This window comes from Arachis hypogaea, chromosome 14, assembly GCF_003086295.3.
Source record: "Arachis hypogaea cultivar Tifrunner chromosome 14, arahy.Tifrunner.gnm2.J5K5, whole genome shotgun sequence".
Taxonomy (NCBI): domain Eukaryota; kingdom Viridiplantae; phylum Streptophyta; class Magnoliopsida; order Fabales; family Fabaceae; genus Arachis; species Arachis hypogaea.
Genome location: NC_092049.1, coordinates 67,275,893 through 67,292,780, shown reverse-complemented (window position 1 = coordinate 67,292,780; position 16,888 = coordinate 67,275,893). Strand labels below are relative to the sequence as shown.

At 38.8% G+C, this 16,888-nt stretch overlaps 2 non-coding genes across 2 annotated transcripts; one reads left to right on the top strand and one right to left on the bottom strand.

Moving 5' to 3' along the window:
* The first annotated feature begins 2,089 nt into the window (after window positions 1-2,089).
* Window positions 2,090-2,193, top strand: LOC112746415 (small nucleolar RNA R71). Its single transcript, XR_003174301.1, has one exon. It is a non-coding gene; the product is annotated as a small nucleolar RNA R71 (small nucleolar RNA).
* A 12,103-nt stretch (window positions 2,194-14,296) lies between these two features.
* On the bottom strand, window positions 14,297-14,404 carry LOC112745731 (small nucleolar RNA R71). The gene has a single exon (XR_003173644.1). It is a non-coding gene; the product is annotated as a small nucleolar RNA R71 (small nucleolar RNA).
* Between the last annotated feature and the right edge of the window lie 2,484 nt (window positions 14,405-16,888).

Sequence of the window (16,888 nt, the reverse complement as noted above, 5' to 3'; positions counted from 1 at the left end):
TCCTCTCACTATGAAAACGTCCCCTCTTGATTCATTCATGACCTCTAAATGTTCCATAGAAAGAACTTTCTTGATTGTGAACACTTGAGGGAGCTGGGAAGGAATGGTCTGGAGGCCAGGTGGGATTGGCAGATAATGACTTGAGATCACTTTATCTCCCGGAGAAAAACCTTCAGTGGGAATTTTCTTGTTTCTCCATCCTCTTGGCAATCTCCCTATCACTCTTCCCTTTCTCTTGAGGATTTCTTCATTGACCTTTATGTCAGGAGGATCCTTCTGATCTGTTTCCACTGATTCTTGTGGCTCTAACTCTTGCAACTCTTGTTTGCCTTCCAATGACTGTTTTAGAGTCTCAGCTGCTGGATTACTTTCCCCCAAACACGGATGGCTACTATCATCTTTAGGCTTTTCAGATTCTGGTTCAGGCTCAGATGCAGGTTTGAAGACTTTGAAAATGAGCTGTTCATCATGTATTCTCAGAATTAGTTCTCCTTGTTCTACATCTATGAGCGCTCTAGTAGTGGCTAGAAATGGTCTGCCCAGAATGATAGGGTGTAAATAGCTTTCCTCCATGTCCACAATGACAAAGTCTGTGGGGAAATAATAATCTCCTACTTTCACCAGCACATTTTCAACTACCCCTTCAGCTTGCTTCTGAGTTTTGTCAGCCAGTTGTATGATTACATCAGTGGATCTCACCTCGTTCAGTTGTAGCCTCTTCATAAGAGTTAGAGGCATCACATTTATGCTAGCTCCTAGATCACAGAATCCTCTGTCAATTTTTGTTTCCCCTATGATGCAAGGGATATGAAAACTTCCTGGGTCCGTTTTCTTAGAGAGTGTGTCCTTCTTGATGAGAGCACTGCATTCTTTGTTCATTGTTACCGTTTGTCCTCCCTTCAAAACTCTTTTCTTGCTTAACAATTCCTTTAAATACTTGATGTGTGTGGGCATTTGATGAAGAATCTCACGAAAGGGAATATTGACATGCAGAGAATTAAATGTCTCTAGAAACCTTGAATAGGTTTTCCTTTTTTCACCTCCTCCTAACCTCTCAGGAAATGGTGCTTTTGGTTGGTATACTTCCATCATGCCTTTTTGCAGATCCTTGGCTTGCTCAGTTCCACTTTCCTGCTTAACTTCTTCCACATCTTCTTTCAAGATTTCTGGTTCCTGCTGTGAGGACCTGATTCCTTCTTCTTCTGAGACTTCCTTCAATATGGTGATGGCCTTGCACTCTTCCCATCTTACTCTCTTTTGTTCCCCCTTAGGATTCTTTTCTGTGTCACTAGGGAACACTGCAGTTGATTTGGGTGCCTGTTGAGATAGCTCTCCTACTTGAGATTCCAACCTTTTGAGTTTTTCACCATGGTTTCTTAAGGTAGTTCTCACATCATCCCTGAAGCTCTTCAATTCAATTATGTCTTGGCTCATGGTTGCCATCATTCCTTCCATCCGGTTTAATTGATCTTGAAATTGTTGGTTCGGATTAGGTTGGGTATGTTGATTATTTTGGCCATGATATGATGATTGGGGGTAAGTGTTTTGTGTGGCTTGGTATGATCTTTGGTTGGAGTTTTGGTATGTGGAATTGTTTTGTTGGTTGTGGTTGTAAGGTTTGTGGTTTTGTGGTTGGGTTTGTTGGTTTCCCCACCCAAAGTTTGGGTGGTTTCTCCAGCCTGGGTTGTAAGTGTTGGAGTGTGGATCATATGATTGCCTTTGTTGGTTTCCCACATAGTTAACCTCATCCCAATCACCTCCTTCAATGCCTACTTCCTCTTGATCTTGTGTGTGTATTGCAGCCACTTGCTTTGTTTCTAATTGCCTGGTAAGCTCTGCTAGTTGCTTGGCAAACACCTTGTTTTGGGCTAGAATTGTATCGACATGGTTCAGCTCCATGACTCCCTTAGTGTTGTGCCTTTCTGATGCATAGTAGTACTCATTCTCAGCCACTGTCTCGATCACTTCAATGGCTTCTTCCACGGTCTTTTTCTTGTTCAATGAACCTCCTGATGAATGGTCTACAGCCTTCCTTGATTCATAAGAGAGCCCATCATAGAAGATGTGCAATTGCACCCAATCATGGAACATGTTTGGTGGGCATTTCCTTGTCAAGTCCTTGAATCTCTCCCATGCCTCGTAGAGAGTTTCACCATCTTGTTGTCTAAAAGTCTGGACCTCAGATCGAAGCCTATTGGCCTTTTGTGGAGGGTAGAAACGTGCCAGAAACTTGCCTTCCACCTCATCCCATGTGGTTAGACTCCCCCTTGGGAATGATTCCAGCCACTTAGCTGCCTTGTCCCTAAGTGAAAATGGGAACAAGAGCAGTTTATAGGCATCTTCCTGGACTCCATTGGACTTCACAGTGTCACAAATTCTCAGGAATTTTGTGAGATGTTGGTTTGGGTCTTCATTAGCACTTCCTCCAAAGGAACAATGATTTTCCACCAATGATATTAGCTGTGGCTTGAGCTCAAAATTGTTGGCCTGAATGGGTGGTTTCTGGATGCTACTACCACAATTCCCAGAGGTTGGGTTTATGTATGAACTAAGAACCCTCCTCTCAGGAATGGCATTGTTTCCATCAGCTCTCTCATGGTTGTGAACTTCTCTATCCATGTTGAGATCTAGAGCTTCCTCAAAATTGTCCTCAGATTCTCCTTCAGATTCCTCTTCTCCCACTACTCTCTTCCCTCTTGCTTCCCTTCTAAGTCTATGAAGGGTCCTTTCCGGTTCGGTATATGGAGGAGTTGATGTCTCTCCTCTCCTACCTGTCATACAAGAACACAGCTCAAACACAAACAGGTAAAATACTCTTGGTTAATGGAAGAGTATGGTCAGCTCAATTGAGGAATTAATTCAAACAGTTAGTGAGTCAGTGAGTTAGTTGCATGAATTTAAAGGCATAAAGAAGGAAAGCATGTAACCAAGTGCAGAAATTAAAATTCAACAAGTATTTAGAACAGAATTAACAAAGCAAGAGAAAATTGCTCAATCTAGTTAGCTTCCAATTTGAGAATTGTCAATCGAAAACCAATCCCCGGCAACGGCGCCATAAACTTGATGCGCATAAACGTGTTATGCTACGATTTAGGAAATTGCACGATCGGCAAAATTCCTTCCGGCAAGTGCACCGGTTATCGTCGTCAAGTAAAAACTCACAATAGAGTGAGGTCGAATCCCACAAGGATTGGTTGAGTGAGCAATTCGGATTAGAAGTGTGTTCTAGTTGAGCGGAATCAAGATTTGAGATGAGAATTGCGGAATGTAAAATTGGCGGGAAAAGTAAATGACAAGAAAATTAAATGGCTGAATCTTAAATTGCATGAATTAAAGAGCAAAATGTAAATTGCTGAAATTAAAAGGGAATGGGGATGATTGCAAGAATTGAATTGCAGAATGTAAAGAGAAAGTGGAAATCAGAAATGGGGAATTCATTGGGTTTAGGAGATATTGAAATCTCCGAATCAAAACATGTAAATCTCTTCCTCAACCAATGCATTCATTGAATTTTGCTTGGCAATCTTATATGATTGGATCCCAATTCCTTGGCTCACCAATGCTCTCTAAAAACAAACAAATTCCCAATCCCTTGGTTTAAATGTTCATAAGAAGAGATGATGCTTGATCACTGATTATACCACACAATTTCATGAACCACAATTTGGTAGGATTACATGTCACAATATCCATCCAAACCCCAATCCAATCCACTGTGAGAAAGCTTCTCTAGCATGAATCCTCCATTCCTTTCCCAAGGCTCCGAAGGATTCCAAGTATGAGTAGTCTCTTTCCCAAGACAACTACTCAATGGAATTAAATCGAGAAGCTTTCTAACAAAATTCAAGAGAAAAGATTGAAGAAGAAGATAAACTATTATTGATTCATTGAATTACAATAGAGCTCCCTAACCCAATGAAAGGGGGTTTAGTGAATCATAGCTCTGAATTCAATTACAAAGAAAAAGAAACTAGCTAAAAATGAATGTCAAAGTCCCTTCTAACTTAACTTCTATCCTATTTATACACTTTCTATATTGAGCTTCAGTTGTGCTTCTTGGGCTTTGAGGCCTCTCCTTGCTTTCCTTTTGTCTTGGGTTTATGATCCATAATCTTGATGAGGTTGTTGATCCAAATCCTGTAACATTTATTGAGCCAACTTAGTGATAATCAAATAATGGCACATGACTCAATAAATGAGATTTCAAACTCATCAATCCCTCAGGCCCAATCCCATAAACCATGATATTCAATTGGGTTTCATACCAAAGTAAGTTTAAGTTAATAATTGTGCTCAAAGACTAACTTAAATCACAATATTTTTGGCCCAGAAACCTTTTTTCAAGAGTGGCGTTTAAGTTGTAGTTTAAGCTTAAACTGCAACTTAAACGCCAGACACTTCCAGTGATGCCATTTGTAGAAGCACGTTTAAGCTTCAGTTAAGGTTAAACTGAAGCTTAAACGTGGAAATGGAAGAAGGTAGCCCTGGAGAGTCATGTAGTCGAACACGTTTAAGCTTCAGTTTAAGGTTAAACTGAAGCTTAAACGTGGAGATAGGAAGGGCAGCCCTGGAGGTGTCGAACACGTTTAACCTCCAGTTTGGGGTCAAACTGGAGGTTAAACGTGGAGATGGAGAGAGCAACCCTGGAGTGAAAAAACTATCGAACACGTTTAAGCTCCAGTTTGAGTCAAACTGGAGCTTAAACGTGGAATGGCCCCTGGTACTCTTCCTGGTTCTGGCGTTTAACCTCCAGTTTGAGGTCAAACTGGAGGTTAAACGTGGAACTCCTCCCTGGGTGGCATACTCATTCTGGCGTTTAACCTCCAGTTTGAGGTCAAACTGGAGGTTAAACGTGGAATGCTCCTTAAGTGAGGCTTTTCATTCTGGCGTTTAACCTCCAGTTTGAGGTCAAACTGGAGGTTAAACTTCAATCCCAGCATTTCTTATCCTTCATGATTTTGGCGTTTAAGCTCCAGTTTAGGCTTAAACTGGAACTTAAACTCCACATGTGATATTCAAGCTTCCTTTATTGATTTTGTTGCTTCCTTGCTTAGCCTCTTCTTCCCTGAAATCATCCAAACAATTGCATCAAAGTCTTGCAAAATTTCATGAGAAATCTTTCATTCATAGCATTTAAGTAATATAACTAAAACTCATGGAATTTGCATCGAAATCATATTGTTTGGATGGTTCATTACTTTGTTCTTCATTTAACCATTTTTGGTTACTTTAAGCTCAAGAAAATGCATAAAACAACTAAAACTAACAGAAAAATGCTAGTGAAACTAGCCTATGATGCCTTGGCATCAGAACCCAATTGGCGTGCTCTCAACTGAGTTCATACTTTGCCCGAGTTTAGACGACGCAAACTGGCGTTTAACGCCAGCTTTCTGCCCTATTCTGGCATTAAACGCCAGAAACAAGTTACAAAGCAGAGTCAAACGCCAGAAACAAGTTACAAACTAGCGTTTAACTCCAAGGAAGACCTCTACATGTGAAAGCTTCAATTTTCAGCCCAAGCACACACTATGTGGGCCCGGATGTGGATTTCTGCATCAATTACTTAATTCTGTAACCCTAGTAACTAGTTTAGTATAAATAGAACTTTTTACTATTGTACTAGGAGTCTTTTTTCCTATTTTTGAATTCATATGCCATTTAGGGAGGCTGGCATTCGGTCATGCCTAGACCTTATTCTTATGTATTTTCAACGGTGGAGTTTCTACACACCATAGATTAAGGTGTGGAGCTCTGCTGTTCCTCGAGTATTAATGCAAAGTACTATTTGTTCTTCTATTCAATTCATGCTTATTCTTATTCTAAGATATTCATTCGGATACAAGAACATGATGAATGTGATGATTATGTGACACTCATCACCATTCTCACTTATGAACGCGTGATTGACAACCACTTCCGTTCTACATGAAAATAAGCTAGAGTGTGTATCTCTTGGATTCCTGGTCCACAACGCATGGTTGCCTCGCCTGACAACAGAGCCTTCCATTCTGTAAGATCAGAGTCTTCGTGGTATAAGCTAGAATCAATTGGCAGCATTCTTGAGATCCGAAAAGTCTAAACCTTGTCTGTGGTATTCCGAGTAGGATCTGAGATGGGATGACTGTAACGAGCTTCAAACTCGCGACTGTAGGGCGTAGTGACAGACGCAAAAGGATAGTAAATCCTATTCCTACATGATCGAGAACCAACAGCTGATTAGCCATGCGGGACAACGTAGAGGACCATTTTCACTGAGAGGACGGGAAGTAGCTATTGACAACGGTGACACCCAACATACAGCTTGCCATAGAAAGGAGTATGAAGGATTGGATGAAGGCAGTAGGAAAGCAGAGATTCAGAAGGAACAACGCATCTCCATATGCTTATCTCAAATTATATGTTTTATTTATCTTTTAATTATTAAAACTCTATAACCATTTGAATCCGCCTGACTGAGATTTACAAGGTGACCATAGCTTGCTTCAAGCCGACAATCTCCGTGGGATCGACCCTTATTCACGTAAGGTTTATTACTTGGATGACCCAGTGCACTTGCTGGTTAGTTGTATCAAAATTGTGAAAAAGAATTTAAGATTGCAAACGTGCGTGCTGAGTTTTTGGCGCTGTTAATGGGGAACGAACAATCACGATTTCGTACACCAGGACACCAAGGCCATACTTCCACGGGATGATCAGTACGTCCCTAACGGGAAATACATCAGACCCCCAGCAGCCACTACTAGCCGGCCTGCAGAACCGACCGGAGATATTCCTTCCCCTTCCACATCACAAGCGCCTTCAATAAATCAACTGCTTCTTTAGATATTTGAGAGGTTGGACCGACTTGACCAGCAGGCAAAGAAAAGAGAGCGCCGTAACAAGCATCGATTTACATACCTCAAGGAGCTGATTGTTGGCAACCACCCACCTGAATCGTGACAACGTACCTCCAGACTCCACTTCACCTACCAGCACTGGGAGCCATGACAACCCCGACTGTGGAGATGCTGTTACCAGCCCCCCTTTGTTCCTGACTGATGGCATCGAGGATGGTGCCAAGCTTTAACTGTAGGGAGGTCGGTTAGTACCTGACTTCCGGAAGTAACTACTCTTTCTTAACACCAATAGGTCATTTTTTTCTTTTGTTAGGATAGGAAAAATTTCAAAGTAATAGGTGTTTGCATGCATGTTCTATTTGGTTGAAAAATAATAAGTTTCTTTTCAAGACTCTATTTTGAAAATTTCTATAATTTAAATTAAAACTTTTGTGTTAAACTTGTTTGAAGACTGTAAATTGGAACATGAATGATAGCTAAGAACACACAACCTGTGAGATTTGAGCTTAATTACATGGTTACACTATTTAACCATAATATTTTATTCTTGTGTGTTTTCTTCTCTATGATTGTAATTTTTATTTTGTTCCATCCTATATGTCCAATATTTAATGTATTTATATGCATGCATATGATTGAGGCCATTAATTATTTTTGCTCACTTATCCCAAATAGCCTACCCTTCCATTTACCTTTGTTAGCCACTTTGAGCCTTTTAATCCCTATTTGTTCTATATTTTACTACATCACTAGCCTTAAGCAGAAAAACAATTAAACACCCCAATTGAATCTTTGGTTAGCTTAAGATAGAAATTGTGTGTCAATTAAGTGTGGGAAAACTGTGGGAACATGGGTTAATAAGGGAATATGTTATGTTTTTACTTTGATAAAATATTAGGAATTTGGGTACCTACTCATGTGAGACCAGAAAAATTAAAAATCCATGTGCATTGATAAGTTATGTTCACTTTTACTTTTAAAAAACAAAATCTAAAAATATTCAATAATTAAATAAATAAATAAGGGGACAAAATTACCCCAATGTTAAGTTAAAGAAAAAGATCAATGCATATGTGCTGAAAATTAAAAGAAAAGTTGATGCACGAGTATGTCAAATATGCAAAAGTGGGAACTTTGGGTAGCTAGGCATGATTTTAAAAGTATAGAGAGTGTATGTATAGGTAAGAGCTTAGGTTAATCAAGGATTCAATTTATAGCTCACTTAGCCATATATATACCCTCACCTTTACCTTAGCCCCATTACAACCTTGAAAAGACCTCATGATGTTTGCATTAGTACATTAAATACTTGTTGATTGGTTAGGTGAAGAACACAGTTTAGAAAGCATGACTAGAGAAGAGTAGAGTGATTACCCTATACACTTGAGTGATTAGAGTGCACATACACTATCAATGAGGGTTCAATGCTTGATTCTATGTTTCCTGCTTTCATGAGCTGTCTTCTTACAAGTTTACTTGTCTTTACTGTATGATTTTAATTAGTGATATCTGATTTATGTTTGTCTTGAAGAACTTATTTACTTTTAACCAAGTAGGCAGAATCATTTTAGCATATAGTTGCATTCATACATAGGTTGCATTTCATGAGTCTTACTTTCCCTTATTTAGTCTTTTGATCTCCTTGAGCTAAGCCTGAGGACATGCTAATGTTTAAGTGTGGGGATGTTGATAAACCACTATTTTATGATTTATCTTGTGTTCAATTGAGTGGTTTCATCAAGTCTTTGCCACTTATTCATATAATTTGCATGATTTTACAATTCCTTCCTAGTTTTGTTCCATAATTGAAAACTTGCTTCCTAAGCCTTTAATTTGTGTATTTTAAATCCTTCTTTATGCCATTCGATACCGTGATCTGTGTGTTCAGTGTTTTGAGGCTTTATAGGGCAGGAATGGCTTAGAGGATGGAGAGGAAGCTTGCAAAAAAGGAAGGAGCACAAGAAATAAAGGAGACAACCAGCGAGCATCGACGGGCACGCATGGCTCACGCGTGCGCATGATCTGGAGATTTTCACAGCAACGCGTGCGCATACCTGACGCGTACTGATAAACCCCATTTGTAGGGTTTATCTTGTGTTGAATTTAGAGCATTTTGATAACCTTTCCTCACATTTATTCAATGAAATAGCATGGTTTTATAACTTCTCCTTTAATTGTGCTTAAGAGTGAAAACCTGCTTTTACGACTCAAAATAGCTAAATTTAATTCACCTTGATTCTATTAGATGACTTGATATGTTTGTATGTTTGCTTTTGTTAGTTCTTGCTAGTTTTAGGATTTAATTTTCTTGCTTCTTATTTGATTTTTGCTTTTATTTTCTCTTGCTATTATGAATTCTCACTTTGGCTATAAGTTTGGTTCTAATTATGTTGTAGGAAATGTGAACTTCAATGATGACACTCATTATGGATGGAACCAACAAAGATGGTAGGAGCCTCAAGGAATTGATCACTCCTATTGGTAACAACCTCCGGATGCGTATAGGTATAATTTCCATCCTAATGCATGTCAATTCAATAGCTATGGTGAAACTTTATGTGAAAATCAACTACCACCATCATATGCCTATAACTCTTATCCTCAACATGAACCTCAACCATTCTCACAAGCCTCTCACTGCCAAACACCTTCCTATGATCCACATCCATCACATGACCAATCACCCATACCATATTCTTATGACCATTATGAGCAAGAACCTTTAGAACCACCACAACTCTATCATGACTACTATGAAGAACCACCTCAATGTACACCACTTCCATACCCTTACCAAGAAGAACCACCTTCCTACTATGAACCCTCTCTCCAAAATAATGAACCCTCTTATCCACCCCAAGCCCCAATAGATGACTCTCTCACCTTGCTACATCAAGGAAAAGTGGATATGCAAAGGAACACCCTAGAGTTTGTGACTAACTTGACCAAGGTAGTGCATACTTTAGCCTACCAATGCTTGAACACAAGGTGCTTCCATAGCTACATGTGAAGAATCAATTGAAGAGCATAGCATGAAGGAGAGATTGAAAATTCCGGTGGAAAATGAGGGATGCCACTTTGTGTTAGAACAATTGGAGGAGCCTATGATCATTGAAGAAAAGGAAGAAGTGGTTGAAGATCTAGGAGATGTTGAAAGTCCATGGGAATGTAGCATCATAGAGCACTCTTCCAAGAAGCTTGATATTAATGTTAAGGAGGGTGCGCAACCTCCAAGGCATATCATCATTGGAGACTTGGAAGAGGCTTATCAAGAGATGGATTCAATCATGGATGAATTTCTCTCTATAATGGAATCCTCTCCCATTGGACATGAAGTTGAAATTATAGAAGAATGTGCACAACCTCCCATACCCTTGGTGAGCAATGAGAAAGAGAGCGAATCGGAAGAAAGCTACCAAGGGGAAAAAGTTGAATTGGTGTATATCGAAATTGAAGAATATGAAGAGGTTGATCAAGGGCTGAAGAAGGACTGCAGATGCTGTTGGATTCTGACCTCCCTGCACTCGACGTGGATTTTCTGGAGCAACAAAAACCCAATTGGCGCACTCTCAACTGCGTTGGAAAGTAGACATCTAGGGCTTTCCAACAATATATAATAGTTCATACTTTGACCGAGTTTAGATGATGCAAACTGGCGTTTAACGCCAGATTTTTGCCCTATTCTGGCGTTAAACGCCAGAAACAAGTTGCAAAGCAGAGTCAAACGCCAGAAACAAGTTACAAACTGGCATTTAACTCCAGGGAAGACCTCTACACGTGAAAGCTTCAATACCCAGCCCAAGCACATACCAGGTGGGCTCGGAAGTGGATTTCTGCATCAATTACTTAATTTTGTAACCCTAGTAACTAGTTTAGTATAAATAGAACTTTTTACTATTGTACTAGGAGTCTTTTTTCCTAATTTCAAATTCATATGCCATTTGGGGAGGGTGGCTATTCGGTCATTCCTAGACCTTGTTCTTATGTATTTTCAACGGTGGAGTTTCTACACACCATAGATTAAGGTGCGGAGCTCTACTGTTCCTCGAGCATTAATGCAAAGTACTATTGTTCTTCTATTCAATTCATGCTTATTCTTATTCTAAGATATTCATTCACACACAAGAACATGATGAATGTGATGATTATGTGACACTCATCACCATTCTCACTTATGAACGCGTGATTGACAACCACTTCCGTTCTACATGAAAATAAGCTAGAGTGTGTATCTCTTGGATTCCTGGTCCACGATGCATGGTTGCCTCTCCTAACAACAGAGCCTTCCATTCCGTGAGATCAGAGTCTTCGTGGTATAAGCTAGAATCAATTGGCAGCATTCTTGAGATCCGAAAAGTCTAAACCTTGTCTGTGGTATTTCGAGTAGGATTTGGGATGGGATGACTGTGACGAGCTTCAAACTCGCGATTGTAGGGCGTAGTGACAGACGCAAAAGGATAGTAAATCCTATTCCTACATGATCGAGAACCAACAGCTGATTAGCCATACGAGAAACCGTAGAGGACCATTTTCACTGAGAGGATGGGAAGTAGCCATTGACAATGGTGACACCCAACATACAGCTTGCCATAGAAAGGAGTATGAAGGATTGGATGAAGGCAGTAGGAAAGCAGAGATTTAGAAGGAACAACGCATCTCCTTACGCTTATCTGAAATTTTACGTTTTATTTATCTTTTAATTATTAAAACTCTATAACCATTTGAATCCGCCTGACTGAGATTTACAAGGTGACCATAGCTTGCTTCAAGCCAACAATCTCCGTGGAATCGACCCTTACTCACGTAGGGTTTATTACTTGGACGACCCAGTACACTTGCGGGTTAGTTGTATCGAAATTGTGAAAAAGAATTTAAGATTGCAAACGTGCGTGCTGAGTTTTTGGCACCGTTGATGGGGAACGAACAATCACGATTTCGTGCACCAAGTTTTTGGTGCCGTTACCGGGGAGGGAACGAACACCAATTTCACATTTGTTTCCGGAAACAACAGTGCCAAGATTTTGGTCCGGCAACAACACCAAGTTTTTGGCGCCGTTGCCCGGGATTGTTCGAGTTTGGACAACTGACAGTTCATCTTGTTGCTCAGATTAGGTAATTTTTTTTTAATTTTAAGTTTTTTTTTATTCTTTTATTTTCGAAAAATTTTCAAAAAATTTATAAAAATAAATTATTCTATGGCTTCAGAATTTTTAAGAATGAATTCTGGAGTTTCATGATGATCTGTTGAAATCTGGCTAGCTGTGAAGCCATGTCTAATCTTCTGGACCGAGGTTTTAACTCATCATCGTAAGAGCTTTTTGTTTCTCATCAATTCATCTGTTGTATGCCTAATTTGTATATTAAAGCTTGGCTGGCCATTGGCCATGTCTAGTGTTTTGGACCAGAGCTTTCACTGAAAGCTTTGCTGGCTAGTAAGCCATTTCTAATTCCTGGACCGAAGCTTTAGACTAACTTTGCATGATTCCTGGAATTCTTATTAAAAATTTTGAAATCCTTATTTTTCCAAATAATTTTTGAAAAATCCAAAAAAAAAAATATTTAATAAAATCATAAAAACCAAAAATAATTTTGTGTTTCTTGTTTGAGTATAGTGTCAATTCTTAAGTTTGGTGTCAATTGCATGCTTTTACAATTTCCTTTAATTTTCGATAATTCATCATATGTTCTTCATGATCTTCAAGTTGTTCTTGATGACCTCCTTTGTTTGATCTTTGCATTTTTAAGTTTTATGTCTTTTCTTGTTTTCCATATGCATTTTCAATTTGTTAGTGTCTCAACATTAAAAATTTTTAAGTTTGGTGTCTTGCATGTTTTTCTTTTCTTAAAAATTTTCAAAAATAAGTTCTTGGTGTTCATCTTGACATTCAAAGTGTTCTTGCATGCATTGTGTGTTTTGATTCATAATTTTCATGTTTTGAGTCTTTTTGATGTTTTTCTCTCTCATCATTAAAATTCAAAAATAAAAAAATATCTTTTCCTTATTCACTCATAAATTTTCGAAAATTTGAGTTGACTTTTTCAAAACTTTTTAAAATTTAATTGTTTCTTATGAGTCAAGTCAAAATTTCAATTTAAAAACCTTATCTTTTTCAAATCTTTTTCATTTTTCTTTCATAATTTTCGAAAATTTCAAATTGATTTTCAAAAATCCTTTTCCTATTTTGTTTCATAACTTGAAAATCTTTACTAACAATTAATGTGATTGATTCAAAAAATTTTAAGTTTGTTACTTGCCTAGTAAGAAAGGTTCAATCTTTAAAATTTAAAATCATATCTTTTTGTTTCTTGTTAGTCAAGTAATCAACTTTAATTTTTCAAAATCAAATCTTTTTAAATTTCTTTTTCAAGTCTTTTTCAAAATAAATTTCAATCACATCTTTTTCAAAATCAATTTCAAAATCTTTTCTAACATCCTATCTTTTCAAATTTGATTTTCAAATCTTTTTCAATTAACTACTTGACTTTTTGTTTGATTTTAAAAGTTTTATGTTTCAATCATATCTTTTTCAAAACTACCTAACTAATTTTCCCTCTCTTATTTTCGAAAACCCCTCCCCTTATTTTCAAAATTCCTTTTTAATTAACTATTTGTTTTAAATTTTAATTTGATTTAATTTTATTTTTCTTCTTAAAATTTTTGAATTCTAACTAATTTTAAATTAAAAAACAAAAATATTTTTATTTTATTTTTTTTAATTTTCGAATTCTTCCCTCTCTCATCTCCTTCTAATTATTTATTTATTTACTAACACTTCTCTTCATCTCAAAATTCGAACCCTCTCTTCCTCTTGGTGTTCAAATTTCTCTTCTTCTATTCTTTTCTTCTTCTACTCATATAAAGGAATCTCTATACTGTGACATAGAGGATTCCTCTTCTTTTCTGTTCTCTTCTTTTTCACATGAGCATGAGCAAGGATAAGAACATTCTTGTTGAAGCTGATCCGAACCCTGAAAGGACTCTGAAGAGGAAGCTAAGAGAAGCTAAAACACAACACTCTTAAGAGGACTTTACTAAAATTTTCGAAAAAGAAGTTGAGATGGCCGAAACCAATAACAATGGTGGAGGTGCAAGGAAGATGCTTGGTGACTTTACTGCACCAAATTTCAACTTACATGGAAGAAGCATCTCAATCCCTGCAATTGGAGCAAACAATTTTGAGCTAAAGCCTCAATTAGTTTCTCTGATGCAACAGAACTGCAAGTTTCATGGACTTCCATCAGAAGCTCCTTTTCAGTTCTTAACTAAATTCTTACAGATCTGTGATACTGTTAAGACCAATGGGGTTGATCTCGAGGTCTACAGGCTTATGCTTTTCCCGTTTGCTGTAAGAGACAGAGCTAGAATATGGTTGGACTCTCAACCTAAAGATAGCTTGAACTATTGGGATAATCTGGTCACAACTTTCTTAGCCAAGTTCTTTCCTCCTCAAAAGCTTAGCAAGCTTAGAGTGGATGTTCAAACCTTCAGACAAAAAGAAGGTGAATCCCTCTATGAAGCTTGGGAGAGATACAAGCAACTGACCAAAAAGTGTCCTTCTGACATGCTTTCAGAATGGACCATCCTGGATATATTCTATGATGGTCTGTCTGAATTATCAAAGATGTCATTGGACCATTTTGCAGGTGGATCCATTCACCTAAAGAAAACACCTGCAAAAGCTCAAGAAATCATTGACATGGTTGCAAATAACCAGTTCATGTACACTTCTGAAAGGAATCCTGTGAGTAATGGGACGCCTCAGAGGAAGGGAGTTCTTGAAATTGATGCTCTGAATGCCATATTGGCTCAGAACAAAATATTGACTCAGCAAGTCAATATGATTTCTCAGAGTCTGAATGGATTGCAAGCTGCATCCAATAGTACTAAAGAGGCATCTTCTGAGGAAGAAGCTTATGATCCTGAGAACCTTGCAATAGCAGAGGTGAATTACATGGGTGAACCCTATGGAAACACCTATAATCCCTCATGGAGAAATCATCCAAATTTCTCATGGAAGGATCAACAAAAGCCTCAACAAGGCTTTAATAATGGTGGAAGAAACAGGTTTAGCAATAGCAAGCCTTTTCTATCATCCACTCAGCAACAGACAGAGAATTCTGAGTAGAATCCATCTAGCTTAGCAAATATAGTCTCTGATCTATCTAAGGCCACTCTAAGTTTCATGAATGAAATAAGGTCCTCCATCAGAAATTTGGAGGCACAAGTGGGCCAGCTGAGTAAAAGAATCACTGAAACTCCTCCTAGTACTCTCCCAAGCAATACAGAAGAGAATCCAAAAAGAGAGTGCAAGGCCATAACCTTACTTGGTGTGGCCGAACCCAGAGAGGAGGAGGAGGACGTGAATCCCAATGAGGAAGACCTCATGGGACGTCCTTTGAACACTAAGGGGTTCCTCAATGAGGACCTGAAGGAATCTGAGGCTTATACAGAGACCATAGAGATTCCATTCAACTTGCTTCTGCCCTTCATGAGCTCTGATGAGTAATCTTCCTCTGAAGAGGATGAAGACATTACTGAAGAGCAAGTTGCTAAGTACCTTGGTGCAATCATGAAGCTGAATACCAAATTATTTGGTAATGAGACTTGGGAAGATGAACCTCCCTTGCTCACCTATGAACTAAATGCATTGGATAGGCAGAAATTACCTCAAAAGAAACAGGATCCTGGTAAATTCCTAATTCCCTGTAACATAGGCACCATGACCTTTGAGAAGGCTATGTGTGACCTGGGATCAGGCATAAACTTAATGCCACTCTCTGTAATGGAAAAACTAGGAATCTTTGAGGTGCAAGCTGTCAGAATCTCATTAGAGATGGCAGACAACTCAAGAAAACAGGCTTATGGACAAGTAGAGGAGGTGTTAGTAATGGTTGAAGGCCTTTACATCCCGGCTGATTTAATAATCCTAGACACTGGGAAGGATGAGGATGAATCCATCATCCTTGGAAGACCCTTCCTAGCCACAGCAAAAGCTGTGATTGATGTGGATAGAGGAGAGTTGGTCCTTTAACTGAATGAGGACTACATTGTGTTTAAGACTCAAGGTTCTCCTTCTGTAACCATGGAGAGGAAGCATGAAAAGCTTCTTTCACTGCAGAGTCAACCAAAGCCCCCACAGTCAAACTCTAAGTTTGGTGTTGGGAGGCTACAACCAAACTCTAAGTTTGGTGTTGAACCCCCACAGTCAAACTCTAAGTTTGGTGTTGGGAGGTCCCAACCTTGCTCTGATTATCTGTGAGGCTCCATGAGAGCTCACTGTCAAGCTATTGACAGTAAAGAAGCGCTTGTTGGGAGGCAACCCAATGTTATTTAATTATATCTATTTTATTTTTATTGTTATTTCGTGTTTTATTAGGTTGGTGATCATGTGAAGTCACAAAAACTACTGAAAAATCAAAAACAAAATGAAAAACAGCATTAAAAATATCACACCCTGGAGGAAGAGCATTCTGGCGTTTAACACCAGAAACAGGCATCAACCTGGCGTTAAACGCCAGAAACAGGCTACATTTGGGCGTTTAACGCCAAAAACAAGCAGCAAGCTGCCGTTTAACGCCAGACATGCATGCTAAGGGTGTTTTACACGCCTAATTAGAGCAGGGATGTTAAGTCCTTGACCCCACTGGATCTGTGGATCCCACAAGATCCCCACCTACCCCACCTCTTCTTCTCTCCTCTTCACACCTTTTCATAACCCTCTTCCCCAAATACCCTTCACCAATCACCTCAATCACTCTTCCCCATCATCTCTTAACCACTCACATCCCTCCACTCTTCCCCATAAACCCCACCTACCTCCAAAATTCAAATTCTTTTCCCTCCCAAACCCAACCCTAATGGCCGAACCCTAAACCTCCCCCACTCCTATATAAACCCCTCAACACTACTCCATTTTCACACATTACAACCACCACTTCTCCCCCTTGGCCGAATACACCTTCTCCCTCAATCTCCTCCATTTTCTTCTTCTTCTACTACTTTCTTTCTTCTTTTGCTCGAGGACGAGCAAACATTCTAAGTTTGGTGTGGT